The sequence below is a fragment of the Panulirus ornatus genome, chromosome 32 (genome assembly GCF_036320965.1).
Source record: "Panulirus ornatus isolate Po-2019 chromosome 32, ASM3632096v1, whole genome shotgun sequence".
NCBI classification, from domain to species: Eukaryota; Metazoa; Arthropoda; class Malacostraca; order Decapoda; family Palinuridae; genus Panulirus; species Panulirus ornatus.
Window position 1 is genome coordinate 16713602 of NC_092255.1, and position 16067 is coordinate 16729668.

The 16067-nt window shown below is 43.4% G+C and overlaps 1 protein-coding gene across 3 annotated transcripts in view; it reads left to right on the forward strand.

Moving 5' to 3' along the window:
- Girdin (protein girdin) overlaps nt 1-16067 on the forward strand; it is a 571686-nt gene that overhangs the window by 513 nt on the left and 555106 nt on the right. The gene's annotated exons all lie outside the window — the stretch shown is intronic.

Here is a 16067-nt window from a genome sequence, read left to right on the forward strand (position 1 = left end):
TTAACTACAGTGTTGTTTTTTTCCCCTTTTTTTTATATACTGTGGAGGGAAGAATTCCATGCAGTATGTATACAGGGCCCGGGTGTTGTGGTGTGGTGTAGGCATGTCATTAACCCCCCCACACCACCACCGGCAGGTACTCTTAGGCGTATCTTCAAAGCTCTTGCCTTCCAACGTGATGTGTGCTCAATGGTGATGCTTCGGGAAGTGTTGGGGGGGCGCGGCTGGAGTCTCTCGTAGTCAGATGGTGATGGCACGAACACTGTTGTCAGAAGGTGGTGGCACGAACCCTGATGTACATTCTGTGTGTATTCAACTGTATCGTGTGCTTGGGTTGGAATCCAGCACACGGCGAGGTGTGCTTTGTCATTATCTCGTGTGAAACGTTGAAGGGATGTGTGAGTCGGGGGGTAGCGACAGGAATGGATGACGGCAAGCAAGTGTGAATATGTTAATTGTGGTAGATGATATAGGGAGAAGAAGGGTAGGGGATAAGTAGGGACCAGAGGAGTGCCATATGAGGCTGTAGAGTTCCCATGTATGATGAAAGTCTGCCATGCAATGTTGTTAGGCAGTATATTCATTGTATGGTCTTATAGGGTGGTCGACGTGTTGAGGGTTCGCGTGGGCAATTGGAGAAATACTGGGCACCAAGTGAATGATATTTTACGCACACGGAATAATTGAGCTTATCCATATTTATCCTTGATGAATTGGTACTACAGTTTGTTTATATGCTGTAAAGAAACTTGCACTGCCTGCGGTGGCCATGTGAATGTTCGTCGGGTAATGCATAATAAAGAGGACATTAAAAGTAATGGCCTTTTTTTTTTATGGCTGGGCTACGAACTTGTATTGAATCAATTTCTTGTTGCAAGTGTCATAGCTCCAGCCTCTGCCGCACCACAATCACTGTTTTTTTTTTTTTGTCTCCTAGAGATGAAAGATCAGATCAGCATAACGTACAGGCTAAGTCTACGTCCAGAATAATCTACATTGCCATTGCACTCAAGAGTAACTAACCAGTTGTGTTCCTAAAGTAATCCGTTACGCTGAAGCAGTAATTGAACTTACCGGATGTAATGATTACATGCTGAGGGCCGGCTTAGCTGATCTCCAATCACACTAGCATCAGGTTTGGGTGCTGACCTCAAACCCAGGCTTTGTGGGCGTCGGTGGATAGGGTTAGATCGAGGAAAACTTGTGTGGTATAAATTTGCATGAAAGCGCTTTGGGGTTGATAGTGAAATTGAGTCACATCAGCATCCGGACTGAGGAGAACAGGTTCTGGTGTTTTGAGTGCTCCATATATGATGGAAAAATGACTACTCATATAACACTGGCAGTTTGTCGATCATGATTCTTGCAGGAAGTGTATGTACTCTATGGTTATTCAGTGATATTCATTCATGATGCTCGAACACGGTTCCATTTGCAGTACTTGTTGTATGAGGAACCCCAGAGCTTCCTTACAGCTCGGGCAGTTACGACGGTGATTATCCTGAGTGAATTCTGATTCCTGCTCTGACACCACTGGAATTTCTGCACACTAGAATTTGCCTTGTGTGCCATCTGATCAGTAGCGGCGTTTCTCATGCCAGCACTAAACGCCGTTCTTTGTGCCTTGTTCGCTTTCTTTTTTCGATGTATGTGATATATCAAGGCACCGAACGAACAAAGCCACCTTTATGAACATCGGATTGTTTATGTAGACGGTTAGTCGCACTTGGTGATATTGATGTCCAGGGGTTTTATGCATACAGACCAGCATAATTTACCGCTAGCCACTGCTCCAGTACAAGTGTCAAGTAAGGTTACTGGACCGTTAGAGTACTTTAAACTCATCTATTCATTCAAATAGACGGAATGAATGTTTTGCCTACCGTACCTTACGTGTCGCATTGAACTTATGGACAGATTGGCTTACAGGGTGTTGTTTGCACGTTGCCCACGTTTTGCAACAGGGGAAAACTTCGACTTGGTAGAATGGCTTCTCAAGGAAGCCATGATTCACCTTTAACTGTTGCTGATCGTTGTGGTGTTTGATGGTCGGTCTTTGTCTGAGTCTAAGTAGGTGCGTAATAGCGTACCTGACGTAGCAGGGATGATTGTAGTGAGGAAACTTTTTCTTCTTCAAATGGTCAGTACTTGGAGTGTTAGTTCATCCAACATAGAATGAACTCCAGATGAGATGATGTGAGTGTTAATCGGCTGTGTTGATGACGTGGGCTGCAGCTGCCAACAGCTTGATCAACCAACGACTCGTTTCAGCAGCCTGGGCCCATCCCAGGCCGTGGAGGGGTTAGAAAGCCCCAAAAGCCTCCCCAAATATACTGTACCATACCTTATATTCATTCTGATGTGTCAAGTTTTTTGGGGCCGCGCCTTGCTGGCCTCCTTAATCATCGCAACCTGGCTGGTCGACAACAGCTTACACGCTCTCATTGTTATCAGCCTAAAATGGCTTAATTACATGTTCATGATGTTTCTGAGACTTGGAGGCAGTGTGTTAAGCAACTTCGTGTTTCGGTTCCTACACCCTTACTTATATTTGGCACCTTTTTGTAGTCAATTATCATTTTACAGAGTTATCCATTTATGTTGTCGAGGAATAATTTTTGTGGAAAGATGAGAGATTTGATCTTCCGGGATCTGTCATACGACTGTTATGCTAAATCCCTCCCATCCTTTTTGCTCAGTTGGATATCTGATTATACCGTCATCTCCCCGTCTTTTCTGGTGGTGATAGTTTTTGTGAATCATCACGTATCTTTTAGCTCAACAGATTCCTCCGTATGGAATGGTAAAGTATATTTCTTTTCCTGGTCTGGAAAAGTCTCATTGTCGTCTTCCTACACAACTGACGTCCAGTGTCGGAGACTCGTCTTCCTACACAATTGACGGTCGAGTGGTTTGTCAGACTGCTCGAGGGCGAGGCCCATGGGACTCAATACTTTTCACGGGGTGGTAGTGTCTTGATCAGAAAGTCAAAATTGGTTTTACCGTTCTCGTCTTGGTTTCGCAATTCAACCATTCATCTTCACTTCAGGGACAACGTCTGCTCTCTCGAGCTATCTAATGGTGAGGTCATTAGACGTAATTGCTCGTAGGTCTTTTGCTTTCCTTTTCCTTGATATACTGTTTTATGTTTGGTGTTTTGTATGACTTTTAAGCCAGCAGTTTTTCCAGTCTTGTGTCGTTTCCCTCTTTGTAATACAACTACATTCAGACAGCAACAAGACCACTGCTTGGATCCTAACGTGTCTGTTTGTGATGGCGTAAAAGAACAAAAAACTCATTATTAATGTGCTAGGAGTAGAAAGACAAATTTTTTTCTTTCTTTCAAAGACAGACCGGTAACAGAAACAGTAGGGAACAGACACAGTTGACGCGATGAACCGAACTTTTCAAAATGTCTAAGGCATGTGGATTTCGTACTGATCAATAGTATTATTCTTTGGGATCCGTTTGTAAGAAAATTATGGATCCGGTGTTGTAATTTGTCTGTTATTTACTCTGCGTGCATTTTTATTTTTTTTTTTTTTTTTTGTGCTGTCATCCCATGGTCGTCACATTTGTCATGGGGGGGCCTTCGCGAAATAACAACTTCAGTTGTCATTTTTCCTCGGCAGTTTCAACGGTCTGTTAGATGTACAAGGAAAGAAGGCGAGCTTTGAATTTGTGTTGTTCAGTGATATGTGAGCTGTTTGGTTCTTTACGCCTATCCTCTTTAACACTCTTTTAGAAATCATGACATGCAGTGTTATCGCAGCTGGCCTTTTTTTTTTTTTTTAGTAGAATATCTCTACTTCTCTTTATAAGCATTCCTGGGTGTTACGGTGTCTGAACCTTATGTTAACAGAACTGAACGCCTTATTATTCACAGGGAAGGGTTGGAGGTGCATAACGTAGAGATATGGTGTCGCTGACTTTCTCGAAGTAGTCCCAGCAAGGGGAGTATTGTTTATGAAGCATTCTGTAGAGTCGCCAGTCCTTGCAATGTTTACTTAGCACCGATTCCTCGTGCTTTCTCGAAAATTTCTCACGTTTTGTTTTTTTCGTAGTCATTCAAGAATGACTTTGGGGTGTTGAATGATGACATACTAGAGTGAATCAGTGGATATCAGGTGAACTCATGCTTGTTTGGGAGCAGGCTGCTTCTCTCGCCCCCCGACAGCTTACTTTACGACCAAGCTTCCGTGGCGAGAGTGTGATGGCAAGTGTGAGGTGTGGTAATGGGTGCGTGACTGGTAGTGTGTTGAGATTTGAGAGCTTTGTGTGTGTGTGTGTGTGTGTGTGTGTGTGTGTTGAGTGATGAGGCGTGTCAGTATGCGCTAGAGAGGTGATCTGTTAGGTATAATGATGTTTAGAATGATGATGTTTTGCGATGTGGCATTGGGCGCGCTGATGATAGCTAATTTGATAGAGTGAAAATTGTCTATGCTTCGAAATCGGAGGCCTGGACAGCTCAGTCTGGGTACTGGTGCTCTGTAGTCCCTCTGATCAAGTCAGGCTGTTTGAGGCCACTGGCCTGTGTACTCAGGACAACCTGACTGATCAGGTGGTACGACTGAACAGCAGGTTGGCAGCGAGCGAGGGCATCCGAAGCCAGACCGGTTTTGTGTACGTGGCAGCTGCCGGCCGCTCCTCAACCCGACGTGATAGCCAGCTGGTCTCCGACCCTCGCTGACTGTTCAGAGGACAACCTGGTGTCTAGATTGGTAGGCAGAGTCCTGAGTTTGGAGGGGCGCCTTAGCTCAGCATCCAGCAAGACCGCTGCCGTAATGAGGTCACCGTCGCAAGGAGAGTAAGCAGACGCGACAGTGTAGGGGAGGGTACTCGCGACAGAAGACTGGTACCTTACACAGGTATTTGGGGGCTACACTCAACCCCCCCCCCCCGTAGTTTGGTCTGCTACCAAGCGTTCTTAGCGAGGATCTGACGTAATAAACTGTTGGAATCTGCATTCCCAGCATGGTACACCTTTGGAGGAAAGTTGTCCAATTACCTTTTGAATGAGCCGCCTGTGATCATCCCGTACAAGTTCCTAACATTTGTGCAAATGTTACCTACAGTATTTCTGCTTCTCCGAAGGTCACATTGGTGGTTTGTCATTCCAGCAAGGAATAATCCTTATCCAGTCTAGGGCCTAAACCTTTTTAGTACATTACACACACACACACACACACACACACACACATATATATATATATATATATATATATATATATATATATATATATATATATATATATATATATATATATATATATATATATATATATATATATATATATATATATATATATATATATATATATAAAACCCTGTCTTAGCACCTGCAAATGTTTCGGTTGGCAGTTTCTCCTGTGCTTTTTGGTGATGTTAATATGATACACAGTAGTATTGCAGTCAGGGAGGAAAGTGATCTGCATAGCGCCATTGTTGGTTTGCTTCCCTGAATGTTAATGTTCTCATTATCCAAGCTGTTAATCTTATCAGGGGACGTGCGAGGAGAGAAAGGTCTATGGTTATCTAGTTTATCTATCCTACTGTTCCAGTAAGGTACAACACATTGCTTTAATGATGGTCTCGAAGGTGTTCTACCCCAAGAGCTCGCTCTTGCACCTTGTCTGATTTATGTTATGATGGTTTCACAGGTCGTTTAACCCCACACCTCGGTTTCGGAGGTCTTTACCCCCGACATCTCGGTCTGGGACCTTACCTTAAGTTTACGGACACCTTACGATGATTTGGGAGGTCTTCTAACCCGGCAGTTCTATTTGGGAACTTAGGGATACGTTACGATGTTTGGGAGGTCTTCTAACCCCCACATCTCGGTCTGAAACCCTATCTGATGATGATCTCGAGGGTCTTCTATCCCTAACAGACCGTTCTAGGACCTTACCTTACGTATATACCTTGACAGTGTTTAGCGTAGCAGAAGTATATTACAGGCCGGCTTGCCTTTCATTTTTGCAGTTAGTGTATGACATCATACCATTATATATATATATATATATATATATATATATATATATATATATATTGATCGACTCATGTTTAATTAAATGCATGTATATACGTTCGAAAGTGTTCAGTCAGGCTGTTGGAGGTTCGTTGAAGGCCCAAGTGTCCACCGCGTCGTAACTGGTCTTGTGCCCAAGTGGGTTTCAGTTTGAATTTACCCATCTCATGTTTCAGTGGAAATCGGGAGGTTGCCTTATATTCACCCACTTCATAATCAAGAAGAATTGCCGTTTTTCTGCTTTTCCATGCTTTGAACTTTTTATTTTTTTTTCAAAATTTTTTTCGTCTTTAATTCCACAATCGTAGATTGGCCTAGGCTGCCGGCTTGGTTTCCGCTGCTGAATGAAGTTTTGTCCGTCTTTATGTTCAGTTTTGAAAATGATTTTGGATATGTCATACTAGAAATGAAAAGAAGAAGAAAAAAAAAAAGACAGCCATTTTGGAGTACCTACCTACAAATTTAGAACTACGCCAGACGCATCGCTCTTTAACTTGCACGACCAACAACGAAAGACACAGCTTAACTAATTGTCGGTCCTTAGTGCAATCCGAACGTAACATGTACGTGTCTGGGGTATGCGACGTGGTGAAATATGGTTTTGCTCGTGTGTTTCTAACTGTTCTGCAGTTGTGAACTATGGTTGTGCAACGGAATTGAAATGGAATTGTTATGGATTCCTTCTCGCACTGTTCTTTCCGAAGTATGGCGATGTTCTGGCCCAAATTTGCACTTGATAAAAAGAATGTCGAAGACGCCATTGGATTGTCAGTTACAAGGTTTAAAACTGTAATTAGGAAGGAAGTAACATCACTTTGAAGCAAGCAGACGAGTGCAAAGTGGGACAACTAGATCCATTTTCTATCACGTTGAAATGTTCAGTTAAAACATGTGTATAGAGGAAGTAACAAGATTGCACTTTGGCCAGTCTGAAGATGTTGATAATGTGAATCCTAAAGTTTGTAACCAGAGATGTGGACTCAGTCTAGAACACTCTTATTGGAATATACAAAATAGAACCTTTTAGGAGCAGGTTTAAACAAACCCTGTATGCAGTAGTGCGACACCTTATTGTTCATAGGAAGATGCCAAAAAATTCTGAAACTATATCCACGATTTGCATCCAGCAAGTGTGAAAGAAGGTACATTTATGTAATGAACCAACTCCAAGGATTTGTCTTTCATCTGTTTTCTGGGGTCCCGACACATACCCTTTGTAACCTCTGTAATCTCTTGGCGCTCCCGCTGACAGGATGGGCGTGTGGTGTACAACAAAACTTGTTGCTGAGAACGTCAAAAATAGAAATAAGTGGTCAGAGAGAGAGAGAGAGAGAGAGAGAGAGAGAGAGAGAGAGAGGTCACGGGACCAGGTGTGATGCTCGACCATAAAGTTGACTAACGAGTAAATAATGTATTGTTCATCCCGTTGGATGGAAACACGTTGGTGAAGACGCAGGACTTGTGTGTTAGGCTTACCAAACAACCCATAGCGACTCGAGGGCGGGGGAACGACACACCGCGCGTGTTCTAAATTACGCCTCGGGGATGTAATTGTGATAAATGAGGCGAGAGAGAAAGAAAAAAAAAAAAGACTTAAGAATTAGTGGGAGGTATGGGCAGGGAAACCTGATCTGGCGTGTGGTGGGTGTTTAAAGCTGTGTGTGTGATAAGTAGGGGGGCCCTTCGCTTCGCCAAACACACCCGCGTATTGTTATCCGCCGTACGCTCCATACTTGTCTCCACCTACCCCTAGAGATACGTGGCCTTCGCCCTTACTCTCACGTAAAATGCTTTGCCTGTGTATATGTAGATAATAAATAGTATAAAACTAAAAAGGAATTAAATGCCCGCTGTTCGTTGTGTATATACGGTGGTATCGGGGACTTTGCTCCTACTGTACAGCTCGGTCAGTGACCAAGCTTCTGCTGCAGAGTCAAGTTTGGTTCGCTAGGCTGTTAGATGCTGCGTATCTTCGTCTTGTATTCATTGTACAACTGGCTGGTGTAATACACCTTTTCTGGTTGGCTTGGATTTTGCCACTGATCAAAATGAGGAAATGAAAACATTAATAACATTTTTAAAGGCACGTACACTCTCCGAACAAGAGTACAGTGGCGAGCGAAATTATAGTGGGAGGCCAAGATCATCTTGACTTGAAGAGAAGTAGTTTCCGTTCTGTACCTTTATAACCTTCATCTCATGGCTTATAAGGTATTCACAGGGAAATCTTACTGTCTCGAGACGTGAAAAAAGGAATTGGATTCATATGCTCAGGAGATAGTAATTGAGTTCTGAACTAACAGTCTGTGCAAGAGAATATAGTCTAATTAATGAGTAGGGAGCCTCAAGTTAATGAGTGATGTATATAGATTGTCTCTGGTAGTATTAGAATGTTCTGGGACATTGCTTCTTAACCTGGCTGTTGATTTATCTTACCTCCTTTAGCCGGCCGGGTCTCTTAACGGACCAAGACGCCCTTGGTGAAGAATTGATCACCCAAGCAACCCACATGCTTGCATATCCGCCGCAGGAAAGCTGGTCAGTTACATTCTTAAGAAGCTTATCACTTCCAAAGGCATCGTGATGTTTCTTGTATGGTTTTGGGGTGAAGACCTCCGAAACCATAGTAAGGTATACTGTAAGTGACATGGGTACGCTGCCGGCACCCAGTCGCGACTAGGCTTACTGAGGTCCTGGTGTATTTTTTAAAGCCAACATTATTCCCTTCCATTTTGTTCTATATTTGCTTTTCCTTGCGTTGAGTGGCTACAACATTTTCATCTACTGGTAACACTTCTTGTTCCTGTTTGGTCCAAAATGTTAAGTTTTCAGACGATTACTTTCAACGCTCCTACGCTTCAGTATTATACTAGTAATAACTGTCCGCTTGGGCTGGAGAGTTTAGCGTTATGCCAAGGCAACCTTCCCATGATTTTAAGAGACTCGTTTATAACCTCCACAGTTCGGCTTGGGACTAATTTTCTAATTTGCGTCTTCGATCACTCTTGAGTGTTTGCAGCCACGGCCCCCAGGCTGATCAACCATGCCTAGTTTTTTTTTTTTTTTTCCCTGGAAGAATTTTCAATTTCCTCACCCAGAGAGGTTGTAATACTTCCCTCACCCAGGTGGCTATGAGTTGAGCAGTGTTCGCACCGATGTTTTACTCTTCCAATTTCAGTTCTGACGCCCCCCCCCCTTTTTTTTTTTTTTACTTCATTGCTGCTCCTTTACGGCGTTCCATGCTCGCCATTGCCAACCCGGAATGATTTTCAGTGTAGATTGTGATGCAGAAGAGGGTATAGGTAAGAAAGTTGATAAAGCTTGCTCTGTACTTCGGTGGAAATGACATTCCAATATGTTTTATTCTACTCAAGAGTGATATCTAGCTATCTTTCCAGTCGTATGATTAATTCTAATCATCTTTTGTGTGTACCGTTTCATGACTTTTATGTCTGGTGAGGAATTGTCTGGAGGGATTTTATTTTTTTTTTTCTTACGTTTGGATTATGATGTATTTCTCTCGACGGCGTTCCGGAGATTAGAGTCCCAGGTTACTTGAGTGCGCCAATAAATAGTTTTGACTTGTGACAAGTCATTGCGGGATCTGAATGATCTTTGCACATTTTCTAAACACGACAGTTTCGCTTGCCTTGCAGGGTAATGTTAAGAACACAACGGCATTCCAAACTGGAAAGTATAAGTGATTTGAAGGATGTATTTTTTTTGTTTTTTTGCTCTGCCAGCTCGTTTAGAAGGCTCGCAAGAACCATCTTGATATTTTTTTTATTTTCTAAGGGAATGGTTGCTCTGTTGTAAGTATAGGTAAGGTCATCAGTCATAATAATTGTTCATAGGTCTTTTACAAAACAAGCAAATCATAACGTAATGTAGTTACTTGCCAAGCATCCTGGTAAAAAACGTTTCTTGAGACCATCCAGTATTGACAGGGTGCATGATTTCTTTAAGGTTCATTAGCATCCGGGATACTTATCCCATTATCAACTCATGGAAGACCCCAAAGGCAGCCATTCTCTTATGGCATGGTAGACATGGAAGACTCTGTAATGCTTCTAGAATTAACAAAATATTCTCCCCTCTTATTTATTTATCTCCAGCATACATCTCATACTTTAACAACAATAAACTCGCACGAAGTGTACTTCCGTAACTCAGTGTTTTCTTAAGGTGAGGGCTAGCCCCGTCTTTTGGCAAAATATTATCGTTAAGCGCTCGTTAGTAAGTTAGTGAACCTTCTTCACATTGCTGTGAAGGCCCGGCCTCGCTATGTACCTTTGTCCGTGACCGGAGGCTGCAACATGAAAGAACACTATCATGAGTACAGTTAGACGAAACTCTTCGCAAATGCAGACACACGGTGAACATATATTTACGGAATGTAGCATTCCTAACAAGCCTCGTTGCTAAGGATGTGCCGGCATGCAGGGCTGGTTCCTGAAACAGCTTGACTGATAAGAGATCCAAGAGAGAGAGAGAGAAAGGAGAGGCTTGGTCTTAGGCTATGGCGGTAGACGAACCACTCAAAATCAACATCTGGTTTCATTAAATGTTTGCGAATATTGAGTCTGTGCAGAAAATTTTACGCGGCATTGTTTTACTGGGTGTGCGATGGCGTGGTGGCCGCGTAGACATAACCTGCCGTGTTATGAATTATTCCTTGGGCGCTGATACCTGCCTGCCTGCCATGTCATGGTTGCTGTCGCTACCTTCCTCATGAAGGACTCATACCTGCCCGGCTGGCCAGGACGGGTGGCTACAGCAATATTATGTTCCTCGTATTTCCGGAAGCTGTCCGACTGTTTACGACAGCTGAGTACACTTTTGATTTTCGAAATGAAATGAGACATTGGCGGTACAGCAGTTTCCAGTGTTTAGGTTTATGATTTTGTTACGTAAATTAGTAGATGCAGTTTTAAATCGTTGCTCATATAAAAAGTACTTAAAGCTAACCTATGTGTCACACCCGCTTCACGGTGTGTGTACTCCTTAGATAGATATATATCACCAGGAGAAGCCACTGAGAAACTGCACAAAGACATCAGTCCAATCCACTGTTGGACCGCCGATAATAACATGTTTAGGGAGAATTTCTTCAGTTGTGTTGTAGGGGAAGTGAAGAATAAAAAGAAAAGTACCGGACAGAAGCGAACACTTGTCGTCTCTCGAAAGAGGAGTAGAAACATGGCCGGCTGGATTTTGGTGGTATGCAGGGCACCCGGGTTAAAACCAGTAATGACGCACTTCAAGGCATTGATACTCCCGCATAAATTACTGCTGTGCAGACTTCACCTTTCAAGGCGGACGGGTCCCAGGCTGCCGAGTTGGGTCGTTGGTTTCCTAGGCTGTAGGAAAACCGCGGTCTTCCCGTCCACCTAAGTCACCTCAGCCACTTTTGCAAAGACTTTGTAATATCTCTAATGGGCGTCCCATAGTGTGTCTGATGGTCGTCCTTTAGAGTTTATACGGGAGGGATGCGTCATGTTTTATATACACTTGGAAAGTCCTGGAAGGCGTGCTTCGCAATCCGCCTTCGAAAAGTTCCTTATTGGCGCCAAAGGCGTGGAATACTTTGAATCATTGCCTCTGAAATCGAAAGGTACAATAAGAGAAAACATTGTAAGCGTTCGGAGTCCACAATTGTCAAATATGTTGCCTACAGCCATAAGAAACACCCAGGACTTTGCTGCAGGAGAAATTTACAACGGGCCTGGACATAATGTGCCGAACCAGTCGATATGTGGTCTCCGTAGGCCTACGCGATATGGCCTTCTAGTTGCTTGGCTGAACAGTATGCAACACGATCTATATGGGTAGAAGACCTCTGAAACCATCGTAAGGCATACGTAAGGTAAGGTAAGAGTCTAGACCCAGCTGTGAAGGTAAGAGGACCTGCCAAACCTTCGTAAGTATACGTGAGGTCCCAGATCGAACTGTGGGGGTAGAAGACCTCCCAAACAACCATCGTAAGATATACGTAAGGTAAGGTTAGATCTAGACCCAGCTGTGGTGGGAGACCTCCCAAACCATCGTAAGGTCTTAAGTAAAGTAAGGTCGCAAACGGAACAAAGTTAGAAGATCTCCGGAACCATCGTAAGGTAAAGGAAGGTCTCAGATCGAACTGTAGGAGGTAGAAGACCTCCGAAACCATCGTATGGTATAATTAACAAGGTGTGAATAAAGTTTGGTTTTGATACGGGCTCTTAGTATAAGATTTTTATCTCTTCGTGGTCTGTTTTTCAAGTTCATATGTATGCTTATACTTGTGTTGACTATTGTTTTCCTCAGTTGTATTGCAAGTGTATTTGATATTCGCCAGTTGGACCGGGGTGGGTGTGCGAGTGGTGGCAGCGCGGTGTGGGTGTAAGAGGACGACACTGTCGGCGGGACCAGTCACCCAACTACTAGCCTTCCTCTCCTCACTCCCTCCCTCCCTGCTTGCTTGCTTGCCTGGCCCGGCTGGTGCTGGTGCGTGGCTCCCGGGGCACCTGGCCGAGCTCGCTCCCAGGGACTTACACACCAGAACCAGAAGTTTCGTTTACTTTCGTGCACTTTGTGCAATTGATCACTTTGCCTACCGTGCTCCGCCCACGCTATTACAGAAACGCTTTTTTCGGTGTATAAGTAGACAGGGAAAGCCTTTCTTTATATATATATATATATATATATATATATATATATATATATATATATATATATATATATATATATATATATCCTATGAGTCCACGGGGAAAATGACACACGATATACAATTTTTGAGATTAATATTACCTATACGTTAGTGTAAATGACGCACCCTTAGACATCTAACGCCTTGAATTTTGTTTTCGTTTCTGAAGTTACCATGTCTACTTTTTCAATCCTTGGTATTACTTGTAATGGAACTACCCATGTGTATTTTCTTCAGGTCTTTGATGTTACTTGCAAACTTCAGGTGTCCTCCCCTCGTGTCTTGGTGATAACTCAGCATTTACACTTCAGGCATCAGGGCAAAAGAAGAAACAGAGAAGGGGGCCAGGTGAGGATATTCCCTCAAAGGCCCAGTCCTCTGTTCTTAACGCTACCTCGCTATTGCGGGAAATGGCGAATAGTGTGAAAGAAAGAAAGATATATATATATATATATATATATATATATATATATATATATATATATATATATATATATATATATATATATATGTTCGCGGAGACCAGCTAAATGCTAATTTGAGTCCTTGGACCGTGTCCACTGTCAGTACAGTTGCGATGTGCGATATGGTTTCATGCACTGTAACTATTTTTTAATAGTACGTTGTGTGTTATATACTAGATATGATAAACAACCACTTTTACAGCGGTTCCTCGTAACTGCTGTATATAAATTGTTGCTATATTGCTTCATATTATTGCAATTAAGATATATTTCACAGTAGATGGAATGGCTAATTTTTTTTTTCTTAAGATGCTCTGTACATGTTAGACTTTTACTGCAGATGTTATCTTGTCGCATATTGCTTGAGCCGGACATGCAGCTTATGGTTGCAATCGAGCATAACAGGACGAACAACGAGTGCAAATGATAGCTGTCCATGGGCGAGGCCGTTTGATGGGAGCGGTCGGTAGCTCTCGAGAAGGATTCATCAGGAGAATTTGTTGTGGAGTGACATGACTTGTGTGCCGGGGCTTGGCTCACCGCTGGAGCAGGACGGTACGACCCTTGTGTGCCGGGGCTTGGCTCACCGCTGGAGCAGGACGGTACGACCCTTGTATGCCGGGCTTGGCTCACCGCTGGAGCAGGACGGTGCGACCCTTGTGTGCCGGGGCTTGGCTCACCGCTGGAGCAGGACGGTACGACCCTTGTGTGCCGGGGCTTGGCTCACCGCTGGAGCAGGACGGTACGACCCTTGTGTGCCGGGGGCTTGGCTCATCGCTGGAGCAGGACGGTACGACCCTTGTATTGCCGGGCTTGGCTCACCGCTGGAGCAGGACGGTACGACTCTTTGAGTAAGACGGTAACGAAGTGTATGAACGGCTCGTCCCTTGAGACAACGGTACGACCCCCCTCAGCACGATGGTTTGATCCTTGAATTACAACGTTACTTTAAGGTCAGAAGCCAGGCCGTCATAACCAAGGATTGCTACCCACCGTCTTGCTCAGGAGGGGCTGCACCGTCGTGCTACTGAAGGGATGAAGCACGTTTGGCCTGCCCTCCCTAAGCGTCTTTGGTGGCTGGGTCGTGTGGCCATGTTTTCTGTAGGTAACTGGGGTACTGGGGTGGTCAAGGTCTGTGAACAGAGTCTTGACCCTAGAATAAAAACTCGTGCTGCAAGTCGGTTTGCACTCTGCAGACGAAGGCTGGGACACGTGCCTCAGGAATCACTGTTCTTGTCCAGGTGGTGGCGAGTATGCGTGCGGCAGGGACACTGTCATTAAGAGCTGTGGCTTCGCCCGATTTTGCTCGCGGTGGCTCGCGGGCATGCCACTCACGGCCGTCAATAACACAGCGTTCGAGGGTAGACCAATTTTTTTGTGTGTGTATCTGTGGTTTACCCGATGCGCTTGGTATAGGGGTATCTGGCCCTGCCCATCGTGTGTGTGTGTGTGTGTGTGTGTGTGTGTGTGTGTGTGTGTGTATATATATATATATATATATATATATATATATATATATATATATATATATATATATATATGTATATTTTTTTTCGTACTATTCGCCATTTCCCGCGTTAGCGAGGTAGCGTTAAGAACAGAGGACTGGGCCTTTGAGGGAATATCCTCACCTGGCCCCCTTCTCTGTTCCTTCTTTTGGAAAATTAAAAAAAAAAAAAAACGAGAGGGGGGATTTCCAGCCACCTGCCCCCTCCCCTTTTAGTCGCCTTCGACACGCAGGGAATACGTGGGAAGTATTCTTTCTCCCTTATCCCCAGGGATAATATATATATATATATATATATATATATATATATATATATATATATATATATATATATATATACACGTAATGTCATCAAGGTACAAAAATATATTTTGTTTTTTCCTATTTGTCATATGACGTACACCTGTTTGTATTACTTACTAATTTTTGTCAAATATGGTTTATAGCGTACCGTTATTTGTTTTACTAACGAACTGCTGATGGAATATATCGAAAACATGATTGTTGTATGCATGTTTGATATTGGCTCCATCGAGTTGGGGAAGTGGTAGGATCTTGTGACGTAGCGACTGATATTACCAGCAAATAAAGATGAAAACCTCGTTCCTTGTGAGACTGTCAGTTGGAGATGACCACTGAAGTTTGAAGTGAGAAGACAGGGTTGAACAGATCACCAGTTGTGTTTCACAATTAGGTAGACTGATCGGTGAAATGAGACCTACGTTTAGAATCTTTTTTTTTTTTTTAGAAAACTGTCAGCACACATCTGACTTGAGATCTAACCACATGTCTACAAGTCGAGTGAGTGAATCGTTTTGTGAGATTTGTTCTTTATAGGTTTTTTTTTTCATTCAAGTGTAAGGTCTTATATAGAACTGTAGGGGTAGAAGGCCTCCAAAGCTATCGTAAGGTATAATAAGTAAGGCGAGGTCTCATACAGAACTGTAGGGGTAGAAGACCTCCGAAACCCATACCAAACTGTGGGGTAGAAGATCTCCGAAACCTTTCGTAAGGTTAGGTAAGATCCCAGACCCAGTTGTGGGGCTAGAAGACCTCTGAGGCCATTCTGAAATACTTACAAGAATCTGATATTCTTTCGATGTGGGAACATGAAGGAACTTAAATCGTACACAAGTAACAACCCCTTTCTTGAATGGTTTACTGACCGAGTAGCTACGGTGTCTGCAGCATTCACGTGAACTCATAAAAAGGAAAAATTACTTGAACACTGAAGTAAAGATTCCAGATGTCAACCAATGCAGGAGTGACAAGATGGGAAGGACATGGGGGGGGGGGGGGGGAATTTAGGGTTGCTTATTAGAGACCCGTATATAGAAACGTGCCTTTTATAATCATCAGACTGGTGTTATGGACGTGATG